Here is a 12664-nt window from a genome sequence, read left to right as displayed (position 1 = left end):
CACACACACACACTCACAATGAGACACACACACACTCACAATGAGACACACACACACTCACAATGAGACACACACTCACAATGAGACACACACACACACTCACAATGAGACACACACACACAAAGCGGCTCGTATTCCTGCAGTGACACCTTTACAAACCACATCCTGGACCACCAGAGAAGAAGACGGCGATCAGATGATGTCATGTGGAATTCACCGCGGCGTCCTTTGAGCTCCTTATGCTGCACAAACTCCAATTCAGTTCAGTTTGATTTACATAACAAATATCACAAAACAGTTTTCACAATGGGCTTCATAGCGGTAATTGTACAAAAGCAGAGAGTAGTCATAAAACATAAACAATAGCTGGTTGCTAAGCTAAACAGACTAAGGTAAACTGGACACCCAACCATTAGATCCTCCTTCTTGGTGAAGAAAAAAAATTCACAGAAAAAAAAGAAGAAAACCTCAGGGATCCTCTCCCAGGACAGACAGGCGAGTACCAGGATTGGTAAAGAAGAATTTGCTTTTCCAACTCTACAACGAAGTGTTTGAGTAGCAGATGGGCTTCATCCACATAGAACTGGGACAGCTGGGTGTTGAGGCGAGCCAGAGGCGAGGTCCACGGCCCAGAACAGGAGCACAGATTGAACCACCTGGAACCTGGAATCCCCTGGAGAGGAGTGGGGAAGAGGGACAACCCATGAATCACACTGCACCAAGCAGAGGCCTGGAGAATGAGAAAGAATAGAGGGAATGAAAATAGAGAACAAAACCCCAGTGCACCATATTCACCAGCTTCTAATTCAGCCAACTAGCAACTTTTATTGAAATTTAATGCAACATGTCAACAGTAAATTGCATCCAGTATGGTGCATATAATAGATAACAATAATAGAAAATCTACATTTGTAGCACATCAGTAATATAATAATAATTTAAGCTCACGTGCGGAAAGCTGAAATGGGTCGCCCTGGTTCAGTTCATAAAACCGTCTGTTTAGTTCCATGAAGAAATATGTACAATAAATGTAATGAATATTATGATTATTCCTCAAACTTCATTACAATTGGTGAGGTAGGAGATCAAAGTGAGACAGAAAAGTTGGCGAATCTTCTCTGTTCTAATCTTCACGATCCTGATCACCAACAGCTGTTCAAACTAGCGTTTAGGAACCCTAAAGACCTGCCGTCAGTCTGGGATTCACAGCCTCCTTTCTGTATTCACAGGTGATCTGTCTGATGGATGAAACGTTTGCGTCGGTTTACATGTATTTCAGAGCAGGGAAACATGACAGGAACGAGAGGAGATGATGTAATCCTGGGGATGTTGCTGTTCAGGAGGTTCCTGCAGATCTCATCCTCTGTCATCTCAGAACAGAACCTTCCGGATGTCACTGCAGAGGCCCTCTTCTCTCTTCTGCAGCCACAGACTTCCAATGTTTCCGTGTTTCCTCCATATTTAGTTTCTCCATTATGGTCCATCAAGAAACTGAAAAGGTTAAACTAACTGCCAAAACTTTAGACTTTACATTGTTTTTAACACCTCTAAAGCAGTTTCTTGCCATGCTTTTATATGAACAGTTTGAAACATTAGGATATATATTTTACCCGGTATGATCCGAGTGTTAGATCTCAGAGTTCGACTGAAAAATAACAGAAAAAAAGCCAGAAATTAGACATTTTTATTAAGGATTTCTGCTCCCAAACTCCTGATTTTCAAAGCGTTTGACCTTGTAAGCACCTTTCGCTGCGGGATCATGCTGACGTGACGACTTGGATGTTGCTCAGACAAAGACGGCGGCTGACACACTCGGCGCTGGTGGCTGCAGCTCTGTTATCTTTCCTCCTCTTTCTGCCCATGACCTCACAGCCACATGCCAGTTATTTCTGCTCACTTGCTTCTGGCTGAATATGACTTCATGTCTGATTTTACTTGGAAAAAGGAAAGGGGGGCGGGGACGGCATGACTTCAGCTGCTGGTGGAGTTGCTGCAGTGTTTGGAAAGTGATGCACCTTCTCTCCTCGCTTTGGTTCCCCAGATCCACTGTTCTCCTCCTCCTCCTGATGGAAGAACAGGAGCCAGGTGGGTCAGCAGACGTGAGTAATGCGGCGAAGACTGACTCATGCGCCTTGACATCAGCCGCCAGCGTGGAGCCAGGGATGGTACAAGCGCCGCAGCAGCAGATACACACATCATTCATAATGAATTGACACAATGGCGGGCAGACTGGAAGGTGCCGACAGGCTGAGAGGTGGTTATGGGAGCCGCCGTCGTCATCATCATCAAATATTATGTTGTCATTGCCGAGAAAATGAATCCATGAGCACAAAAATCAACATCTTTGATAAACATGTTTCTACATTTTAGCACAAACATCTTCTGATTCCCTAAAACCTTTAAAATGACTTTTAATGTTCAAAAATAAAAAATGATTTAATTCTATGAGGAAATTCCCCTTTGACAGCTGCTGTGATGCTCAGACTGTTGCATCTCACATTCATTATTCATGCAGGGCTAATGTGAGGCGTCTCCGTTTTAATGTCCTCTAATGGCTTTTTGACTTACAGCTGCCTGTTAGGAAGAAATCCTTTCAGCCGTGACACATCCAAGCTTCAACCGCCCCCCCCCAGGCCGGAGCTGATGTGCAGGCATGCAGGAGGGAGCGGTGCAGGTGTGTTCTGTGGCCCAACGCAGACCTCCATCGCATCATTTTATGACAGCTCAGACTGCAGAACCCGGTTCTCCTGTCAGACCTGCAGAATGTGGCCAGGCAGGCTTTCACTGGTGACATAAACGATTCCTTCACTGGAAAAAATAATTATCTGTGAAGCAGCAGGCGGTGACTGGCGTGTCTGGAAATGTCTTTATTGCAGTGATGTAACACAGACCCTGAGGGAGCCGTGCTTCCTGGGATCTGCTGCACCACCATGTTTTGGATCCCCTGCAGCAGCAGAATGCTGGCTGAAGATCGGGATTACAGTCTATTCAGATCGGAAATCATTGTGCAGGAAAACAGCAGTCATTAGTGATGAAACAGAGAAACTGTTAAAGTCTGAGAGAAACTCTTTTGCTCTGCAGGAGATCCTCTAAAGCAGGGATCTCTAACTCACTTTGCCTTGGGACCACTGAAGGAGTCTGGCTGAAGCTGGGCTGTATGGAGTTCCATTTGTGCCAAAATTATGTTTCTGGGTCCACTGTCTATATCAGGGGTGACAAACTCAATCGCACAAGGGGCCAAAATCCAAAACACACTTTAGGTCGTGGGCCAAACTGCATAAAAGTTTATTGAAAACTCTACAACTAAATTATTAAAACTTTAAATCTGTAACTTTTTAACATAATTATGAACTGGATATATGCTAGTGTGAATGCTGTAAGCTGAATTTGCACACTGAAGATGCTAAGCTAAAACCTAGCTAAAATAATAGCTAAATGCCAAATTAGCCTAAAAACTAAAAAAAAAAAAAAAAAAAAAAATTAGGTTAGCCAACACAGCTAGCATGTAGCTGAAATATCAACTAAACTCCAAAATAGCATAAGAAATCTTAGTAAATGCCAAAATAGTCCAAAAAGCTAGCAGAATGCCAATTTTTTAAACTTTAGAACCGAAACTTTTTTACATAATTATGAATAATAAAAAGGCAGGAATATTATTCCAGAATAAATCAACTTAAACCTTAAATTAACTTTCAGTATTTTACTCTCCATAAAAACATATTTTGTCAAAGTCATACGAGTTAGAAATTAACGCAAGATAACATCGGGCCGTTAATAACAATAAAATAAAATGATCTGAAGGGCTGGATCCGGCCCCCGGGCCTTGACTTTGACACATGTGCTCTATATCTTTGGTCCATTGTCTATGTCTACTGAACAAGTTTATTGAACATTTGTTCATGCCTGTTTAATGCTCAAAAAAAGTTATTAGCATATAAAGCAAGCTGAAACATACGGAAGCCGAAAACAACCTGCTTTACTTTATTTATTACAATATCATCTTGTTATCACAAGAAAGGAAAGTTTGTTTTCTCGAGAAAACGAACTTCGTTTTACCGTGATAACGAGATAATCAAAATCGAAGAGTGAAGCGTCCCCCTCTCCCTTCCAATCTCCTTCTTAATGCTTTTATTGTTTGTCTAGAGCAGGAGTCTCCAAATCCAGACCTCGCAGGCCGGCCTCCTGCTGGTTTTCCAGAAATCCTGCTTTATCTGCTGCTGATTACCTGGATCAGGTGTGTTTGGCTAAGGAGGAGCTTTAATGGCAGATTGGTTGGAAAACATGAAGGACGCCGGTCTAAAGTGTGGCAGAATAAAAGTAGTGATTGTGTCCCTACAGAGACACAAGGCCTGAAACTGATGAACTGAACCAGCAGAACTATCTCCAATAATTATTAATATGTGTTGCTCTATTCTAACATCTTCTTTACGTCAACTCTCAAAATCAAATGACGAAACAAACTTGAACCATGCTATAGTTTGTGAGTTTGTGACATGATTTACCCTCTTCAGTGCTCCGGCTTTACTCTGAAATTCTTTGTTCTGCTTACAGAGACTTCCTGTCAGTGTGTCCTGCTGAGTTGATGCTGACTGCAGCACCAGCCGTCCTCAGATGCTTCTCAGCAGGGCCGCTAATAACTCCTGGGCTTCAGGGCTGCTTTGAGGGCCCAAGAGGGGAAAAGTAAAACACGTCTTTGCTGTTTTTCTGCTCAACCTCCTTTCTGGATCCAGAGAGATAGAAAAGTTAGTTCTGTTTCATTCCTCTAATCAGGCCAAAAAACTATAGCTTCTCCTTCAGTTAGAACCCAGCCAGCGAGGCCAAGTGGGCAGAAAATGTGGGCCCCAAATGGGTTCGTCCACAGTTTTCGTGGTGACCCAACCTGTGTTGTCCCACATTGGCTAAAGTGGGCACTCAGTTAGTTAGCTCGCCATGCTATTCAGACTCCCGCTGGATGGCGTGGCATGCTAGCTAGCTCCGCTGTATCAAGCTAGCAAACTCCATTGTGGCAAGCTATCGGGCTCCGCTGTAGCGAGCTAGCGAGTTCTGTTGTATCGAGCTAGTGATCTCTGCTGAATCAAGCTTGCAAGCTCCGTTGTAGGAAGCTAGCAAGCTCCGTTGTCACAAGCTAGTGAGCGCCGATGTAACAAGCTAGCGATCTCCACTATAGCAAACTAGCAAGCTCCGTTGTTGCAAGCTAGCGAGCTCCGCTGTAGGAAGCTAGCAAGCTCCATTCTAGCAACTTCCGTTGTATCGAGCTCCACTATAGCGAGCTCTGCTATATCAAATTAGCGAGCTCCGCTGTATCACGCTAGCGAGCTCCATTGTAGCAAGCAAATGAGCTCCACTTTATGAAGCTAGTGAGCTCTGCTGCACCTAGCTAGCAATCTTTGCTGTACCAAGCTAACTAGCTCCACTATAGCGAGCTCTGCTGTATCAAACTAGAATAAAGCTAGCAAACTCAGCTGTTCGGCTGGGCGGCTGGGTAGCGTAGCAAACCAACCTAATTAATGCCCACTTTAGCTAATGTGGGCAAACACAAGTGGGGCCACCACAGAAAGTGTGGACAGACCCATTTGGGGCCACATTTTCTGCCCACTTTCAAAGCACATGGGGCCCTCCTGGCCTTGCTGGCTGAGATTACCTTCTTAAAGAACATTATAAGATAGATTTCAAAAGGGTTTGACAGTTGATTTTCATGTGTGCGTTCGAATTTGTGAAAACGTGCTCCCTGATTTAAAAAAAAAAAAAATCCTATTTAAAGCCAAAATGATCAATTCTATTTGACTGTTTAGCCCCTGGTCGGACAGTGATCTCCAAGACAGTAAAATATTGCTTTGCTCGGCAATTTCTCTCCCACCAACTGTGCTGTTTACTGTGTGAGTAGTTCTGGTAATGAAACACAAACTTAATTGTAGACACAACAACACAGAAGAAAAAAACTGATGTTCTAAGTTATTAAAACAGAATTTTTCTCTGAGTCTTTGCAGCACTAAAACATGCTCCGGGGCCACATTCCAGTCTTCTACCTGCACTGTGTGAGTTTCACTGAGACTTTACTTAAAACGTCTTCTTCCTGCTGAGTCAGAAAAGTTTCAATCTTCACTTTCAATCACATCACTGAGTCTCAGTGTAAGTATTTAGTTCAGAAAGAGAAATTTCCACAGAAAAACTGGTAAAAAAAACATTGAATAAAATTAATCTAAATGAAATGAAAATGTCATGGTAAATTCAAATGTCTCTGTTTATAAAACATCCACTGAACCATCTTAACTGTGTGAAACATAATGTAACGTAACAAAATGTAACATGACGTCATGAAATGTTTCTCAGAACAGCTGCAGTTTTAAAATGACTCTTCAAGTCGCTGAAACTTTTATTTGTGTCCCATAGAGACCTTTGCCTGATGACATCTGGGATAGGCTCCAGCAACCCCTGATCAGAAATTAATAGAAACATAATTGGATAAAAATTACCTTGTTAAAGCTAATTTCTTTTGTCATTTAAATTCAAAAATACATGTTTTAAGTAAACATCTGTTTGCCTGTTTGAGTGGGGCGTTGAGGTGCTGCAGCGTTGTGTCTGCAGGTGTTTCCGGACTGGATTTCCACACGTTGCTACAGTGCAGCAGAAAGTGATGCCTCCTCATTCGTTGCTGGCTGGAATGGGACCATATCGACCCCTGGCTGCCTGGGTATTGATCGGTGGATGGATTTCAGGAAGTGACCTTGACTGCCTCAGACGTTCACCTGACTTCAGCACGGCTCATTTTCCCATGAAGCACCTCTCTGGCACCAACATCCTCTCTCTCTAAAGTCCCACAGAGGATCATGTTCTTGTGAGAGGAGGTTCAGCGTCATCCGAGTTATTATTGTGCTTTAATGTATTTTTATATTTTCCACAATGAAACCATTTATTATATATTAGGCTGATTAAAAATATTTTAATCAATAAGTATGATCCATTTCCTGAAAATGTTGATTTTAAAACCATATATGTTTTTTTTTTTTCTTTTGTGAAATATAAACATGATTTGACCTTTGGGGGGGACAGGTTTGACAACAGTTCTGAAACCCACTGCAGCATTCACTGACGCAACACCGCCCCCGTGTGGACATGTGTTTTTATGACCAATGAATCAGCGACGTCAGCCGTGACAATAGCCCCGCCCTCCACTGACTTGATTGGTGGGAATCAGCCAATCAGGTGGCCCTGCCTGCTGTTATCAAGGCTTCAGCTCAGAAGGGGAAAAAAAGGAGAAGCAGGAAAAACTCAAGGCCAAAGCAATGTTTTTATTTTATTTTAAAATACAGTTTTTCAAAAATCTTCCTGGACATGTTAGGAGCTCTGGCTTTGTTGTATAAATTTTTCAGATTCAAACTGAGCTTGTTCTCTTTTGATGTTTTTGTTAACATGAATGCTGCAGATTGATGATAAGGACTGAAGAATTAGTGGTCAGTGATTTTTATTTTTAGTAACTTCTCTTTTCACAGTGAAGTCTGAAAACCTGCGTCAGCAGCACGTTTAATATGCATATAAAATGAGTTGCTTGATTCACACTCATTCTACTCCACATTATCTATAAAATATAAATATATAAAAAATGAGGATTTTATCCAAAAGATACTTTAAAGTTCATGTGTCAAAGTTAAGGCCGGATCCAGCCATCCGGGTAATTCTATCCGGTCCTCCAGATCATTTTATTTCATTGTTATTAATGGCCCGATGTTATCTTGTACTCATTTCTAGCTTATATAATTTAAAAAAAAATTTTTATGGAGAGTAAAATATTGAAAGTTATTTAAGGTTTAAGTTGATTTATTCTGGAATAATATTCCTGCCTTATTCATAATTATGTTAAAAAGTTACAGTTTTAAAGTTTTTAAATTTGGTAAAGTGCTACCTTTTTGGACTATTTTGGCATTTACTACGATTTTTTAGGCTATTTTACCTAATATTTTTAGCTAATATATTTTAACTACATGTTTTGACTACTGACGACTACGTTTCAGTTTTTTAGGCCATTTTGAAGTTTAGCTATTTTTTCAGGTAAGAGCTAGCTGTTAACCTATAGGTCAACCTAAGTCTTTAGTTTAATTTGGCATTTAGCTAATATTTTAGCTGGCTATCCGCTTCCACGTTTTCAGCTATTATTTCAGTGATTTCAGCTATCATATTCAGCAGCCAAATTCAGCTAACAGCATTATCGCAGGTAATACTAGATATATATCATAATTGTGTTAAAAAGTTACGGTTTTAAAGTTTTGGAATTTTTTGTTGTAGAGTGTTCAATAAATGTTTATCCTGTTCGGCATGCGACCTGTGTGTTTTGGATTTTGGCCCTTTGTCAGAGAGAGTTTGACCCCCCTGATCTAAAGTTATGTATTAACATGTTCTTGTGGCATTTTTCTAATAATTTAGGACATAAAGAATTCTGGGTGCTTTGTTAGGAATCAGGGGGAGATGAAAAAAAATGTTTTTGGAAAAGTTTTTGTGACATGGAAAACACCCTGGGCGGGGACACAAGCCCCCATTCTGATGCATCCACTTGCAGACAAATAGATCTATGAACGTCTTTGTTTTCCTCGTCTGACCTGGAATCTGGATCTAAACTGTATGGCTGGATAGCCATGATTTTCCTCGCCATTTTTGTTGCAGTGCTAATGATAGCTAGCGATAGAACATGTAAACAGAGAGCTCTCAGTAACGTGAATTTTTTAGAGGTGATTTTTTAATGAGTTCATGTTGCTCTGCAGAAACTGTGTCCTCAAAAACATCATTAGTTTTCAGATTTTGGCTACAAATCCCAATGAAAATACCGATGGGAACGCTTTGAAAACAGATCAAAGGATGATCGGACTTTAATAATTCTGACCGTTTGTATTTGGGTTAAAGTGAGATCGTTTTTCTCCCTAAAGATGTAAATTAACATCCAATTGTGTTTGCCTGGAGAAGGTTACAGTTTTTAACTGCATTTCCCAGGTTGCTGCGCGGCACACGGCTCGCGCGCGGGAGGGGCGGGGGTCGAGTCTGTTTACTTCCGGACTCCGACTGCAGATTTGGCTCAGATATCAGCGGCTCACTGAGCTCCAGACAGGCGGACACACCGGACTGCATGACGGGGGGTTGCCGGCTTTAGCAGCACTTTAGCCGCCCGCTCCGCGCCGCTGGCCTCCGCGGACCTCCGCCGCTGAACGGCTCACCTCCACCCGCATTCAAAGTCACTCCGGGCTCCAGCTAACATCCCGCTGCCGCTCCATGATCCGAGCTAGCTGGGGATCAAAACAAGGACAGCCGCTCAAAGTTTAAGCGACGTTTGTGTTCGAGGAGCCGGAGGATCCGAGGGCGAGAGGAGGCACGGGCCCCGGGGGAGACCGGGAGGAGTCGGGAGCCAGGCGACCAGCCTAGCGAGGGTGGTGTCCGGATAAGCGAGGGGGTAGCCTCCAGCTCCTGGCGGATTTATCCCCTGCCAGCTAGCGTTAGCCCAGCTAGCTCCGAGCTGCACCATGGACTGGCTGATGGGGTGAGTACAGGCGGTAACGGCTCTTTTGTGTTTCGGTCGGTGACCCCTCAGCAGCCCGCCTCGGGCAGGTGCACTGCCCGCGGAAAAACGCTAGTTTCCCCGGAAACCGCCTGTCCGCGCGGGTAGCAGCTGCTAGCTTAGCATCGCTCCGGGGGCTAGCCGGGTAGCGGAGCGGGGGAGCGCCTCGACCCGCAGCGATTTAGCGGAACCAGGACGACCTGAGCTGCGACAGGTGTTGTCCCGCAGCGAGAAAAGCGGCAGAGACGCCGCGAGGCGATAACATCTCCGCGGGTGCGGAGCTCACGTCAGGACTGAGCAGCACCGGAGAGGGCTAACATTAGCAGCTTTGTGGTTCTAGGTCTCGGTTCCTCCGTCGAACCGGCGCATGGCAGCAAACTTTGACAGGTCCGACCATGTGGCGGCACCGAAGTTCTGAAACCGCAGACGCGTGAAGGCTTCTGGGTACATTTCACCCAACTTTAACGAGAAGACAGACTTTGACAAAATTATCCCCCAAAATTCTGACAGAATTCAGCTTCTGTAATTGTAAAGTCCATGAGGGTAAACCTGGGGTGTCCGTTTTGCCAGGTGTAGCCACTGTTATAATTACTTAACAGAAATGATGCTCTGTTCTTCAATCAGATTGAGAATTCTGAAGAATTAATTATTTTTGCTGCAGGATATCTGCATGAGTACAGAGGTGTGCTGCTGCTGCACATGCGCACAAACTTTTTCCTTTGAATGCAGTGAATTCAACCCGAATTTTGTTCTGTGTTGAAAATGAATACTTTTGCTTACAGCTGGAAACACATTGAAAAGGCTCACAAACGTATCTGTCTGGATCAGTAGCAGTCTGCATAGTTATACAGATCTAAGGTCATCTACCTGCTCAAGCAAGCCCCGCCCTCTGTGTCTGAATCTGACTCAAACCAGGAAGTGTTGCAGTTCCTCCAAAAAACGCTAGAGGCTGGTTGCAGATTTTCAGTTGCAGACTAGTTTTTACATTCCGCTGCTCAGTTGGTATCCATGGTGACTGGGTGTGGTTCTGATTGGCAGCTGTGTTGTCCAATAGGTAAACCAAGCAGAGCTACAAACTGTATTTTGTCTTACCCAAATGCCATTTGGAGCATTGCTGAGGGGGTGGAGTAAAAAACGGTCAGCGCGCTTGTCCAGCTTGGTGGTGCAGAATCTGAAGGCCAATGTCATGTTAACCCCCCCCCCCCCCCCACGTCACCAAACCACTTCCTTTCCTTCATTTTTGAGGAAAAGCTCTGATAGCTCTTCAGTTATCAGATGTATCGAATATACCCACAAAAGTGAAAAATGGTTGAAGAGAACTTCTTGTTTCTGTTATTTATGAAGAAGAGACTGGAGATGCTTCATTATGTAATCAGCCACCTAGTGGTCATACAAGGAAGTGCGTTTGTGTCCATCTGCCACGACACTGCAGAGGTTTTTGCGAAGAAATCGTCCAGCATCAATCAAAATGTGCGTGTGGTGTCCGCATCAGTCTGGTTCTGATTTCTGGTTGATTCTCCATTTATAAAATCCCCCTTTGAATAACCAAAACAGCCTGTGTGTTTTGTGGCTCTATCTGCGACGGAGCTGACAGAAGTAGGTGAGGCTGCGCTTTTATTTTTAGCTCAGCGAGTCCAAGTCATGAGTTTGGACGGGTGGTCTGTATCGGGTACGTGCACCTGCTGCGGCACGACACCTGCAGCTACGGTTCACCAGCAGGCGCTGAGCGTGAACCTTTGACATTCGTGACAGCAAAGAGCGTCCACGACTGCTGCTGCTTCTGCGCAGACGTGGATTTGCCATTCAAATGGTAAACCGCCGTCTGCATGGCTTCCTGTAAGCAGACGACCTGCTGTCTGCACTCTCAGGCCTTCAGCTGCAGCTTATCGGGAAGCAAAGTCGGATCAGATATCTGAAAGTCATCAGTCATAAATGGTTTGGCTGCTGCTGGCTGATTACCAGCTCGTCTGGCTGTAGCACTTTAGAAGCAGCCCAGGAGGGGTGGGGGCTCGTTGTGGGGGTGTTTCTTCCCCTTACGACGGCCTGGCAAAGAGATAAGGCGACTCCTAACAGAATTACAGCGTGGCCTTTGACCTCTCCTGTTGTTCTGTCCTTCAGCACGTTGGTCAACATTTGGCTTTTCGGCTTAACCGCTGTAGAAAAATAAAAATACTTCCTGTTTGGGAGGACATCTATGAACCACAGCGTGCGTGTGTCTTTGTTTGTGCATGCACTGCTAGCATAGGAAATGAGCAGCTCGTATCACAAAGAGAATGGGTTAATGGAGCGTGTAATCATTCTGATTTCAGACCTTCGGTCACCAGCACCTCCACTGAGGGAGGGGGGCTAGCAGGAGGGTCAGAGGGAGGGATGATGGGAAAGGAGGACAGAAACGAGCAGATTAGGAGACGGATGAGGAGAAGCTGTGTGATCTGGAAGGGATAAAAGGAGTGCAGCAGTTTTTAAAAAACAGGATCCTTGAAGGAAATGCTAGCGTGGGGGGGGCACGCTGGTATTTAAAAACTAGTTTGTTTGCGAACATGCTTCTGAAGTAGATTGAATTTGTTTTCTATGTTATTTTGGGCAGAAAACGGTTATTTTTCATTTTAATGGCGGCATGTGTCCGCTTTTAGGCTGGGGCGGGAAGTAGGTGTGTGTGTGGCGGGGGACACACTTTCCTGTCAGGTGGAAGGCCCGGAGCGCCTTGGCGGATGTTTGATCCTCGTGCAGCTGGTAATCCTGAGCACAGAGGAAAAGCAGTGGGGTTAAGGTCTGGTTTTACCTTTTGAACAAGAGTCTGACCTGATGCAGGACGGGCTCCTGATGTGGCATGCCCCCCTAAGGTCTGATCTGATGCGGCATGGCCCCCAAAGTTCTGATCTGATGCGGCATGGCCCCCAAAGGTCTGATCTGATGCGGCATGGCCCCCTAAGGTCTAGGGGTGTTGCGGATCACAAAACTCACGGTTCGGATCGTGCCACGGTTTTAGGGTCACGGTTCGGATCACTTTTCGGATAAGTAAAAAGTTAAAAAAAAACAACAACAAAAAAAAACACCACCACCAACAACAACAACAACAACAACAACATGAAAGCTAAATTAATTTTTGGAAACGTTTCAAATCAT

The 12664-nt window shown here is 44.2% G+C and overlaps 1 long non-coding RNA gene across 2 annotated transcripts; it reads right to left on the bottom strand.

The window, feature by feature from the left end:
- Positions 1–27: 27 nt before the first annotated feature.
- Positions 28–10634, bottom strand: LOC112152098. Of its 2 annotated transcripts, XR_002920225.2 has the most exons (4): positions 4503–6429; positions 3114–3201; positions 2892–2984; positions 28–2808 (listed from the first exon to the last, which is right to left on the bottom strand). It is a non-coding gene; the product is annotated as an uncharacterized LOC112152098 (long non-coding RNA). The 2 variants fall into 2 exon arrangements; XR_004948137.1 differs by lacking the exons at positions 3114–3201; positions 4503–6429 and adding an exon at positions 10406–10634.
- Positions 10635–12664: the final 2030 nt, after the last annotated feature.

The sequence above is a fragment of the Oryzias melastigma genome, linkage group LG6, assembly GCF_002922805.2.
Source record: "Oryzias melastigma strain HK-1 linkage group LG6, ASM292280v2, whole genome shotgun sequence".
In the NCBI taxonomy this organism is placed as follows: domain Eukaryota; kingdom Metazoa; phylum Chordata; class Actinopteri; order Beloniformes; family Adrianichthyidae; genus Oryzias; species Oryzias melastigma.
The sequence above is the reverse complement of the archived record's forward strand: the minus strand, read 5'-3'. Positions and strand labels throughout refer to the sequence as shown.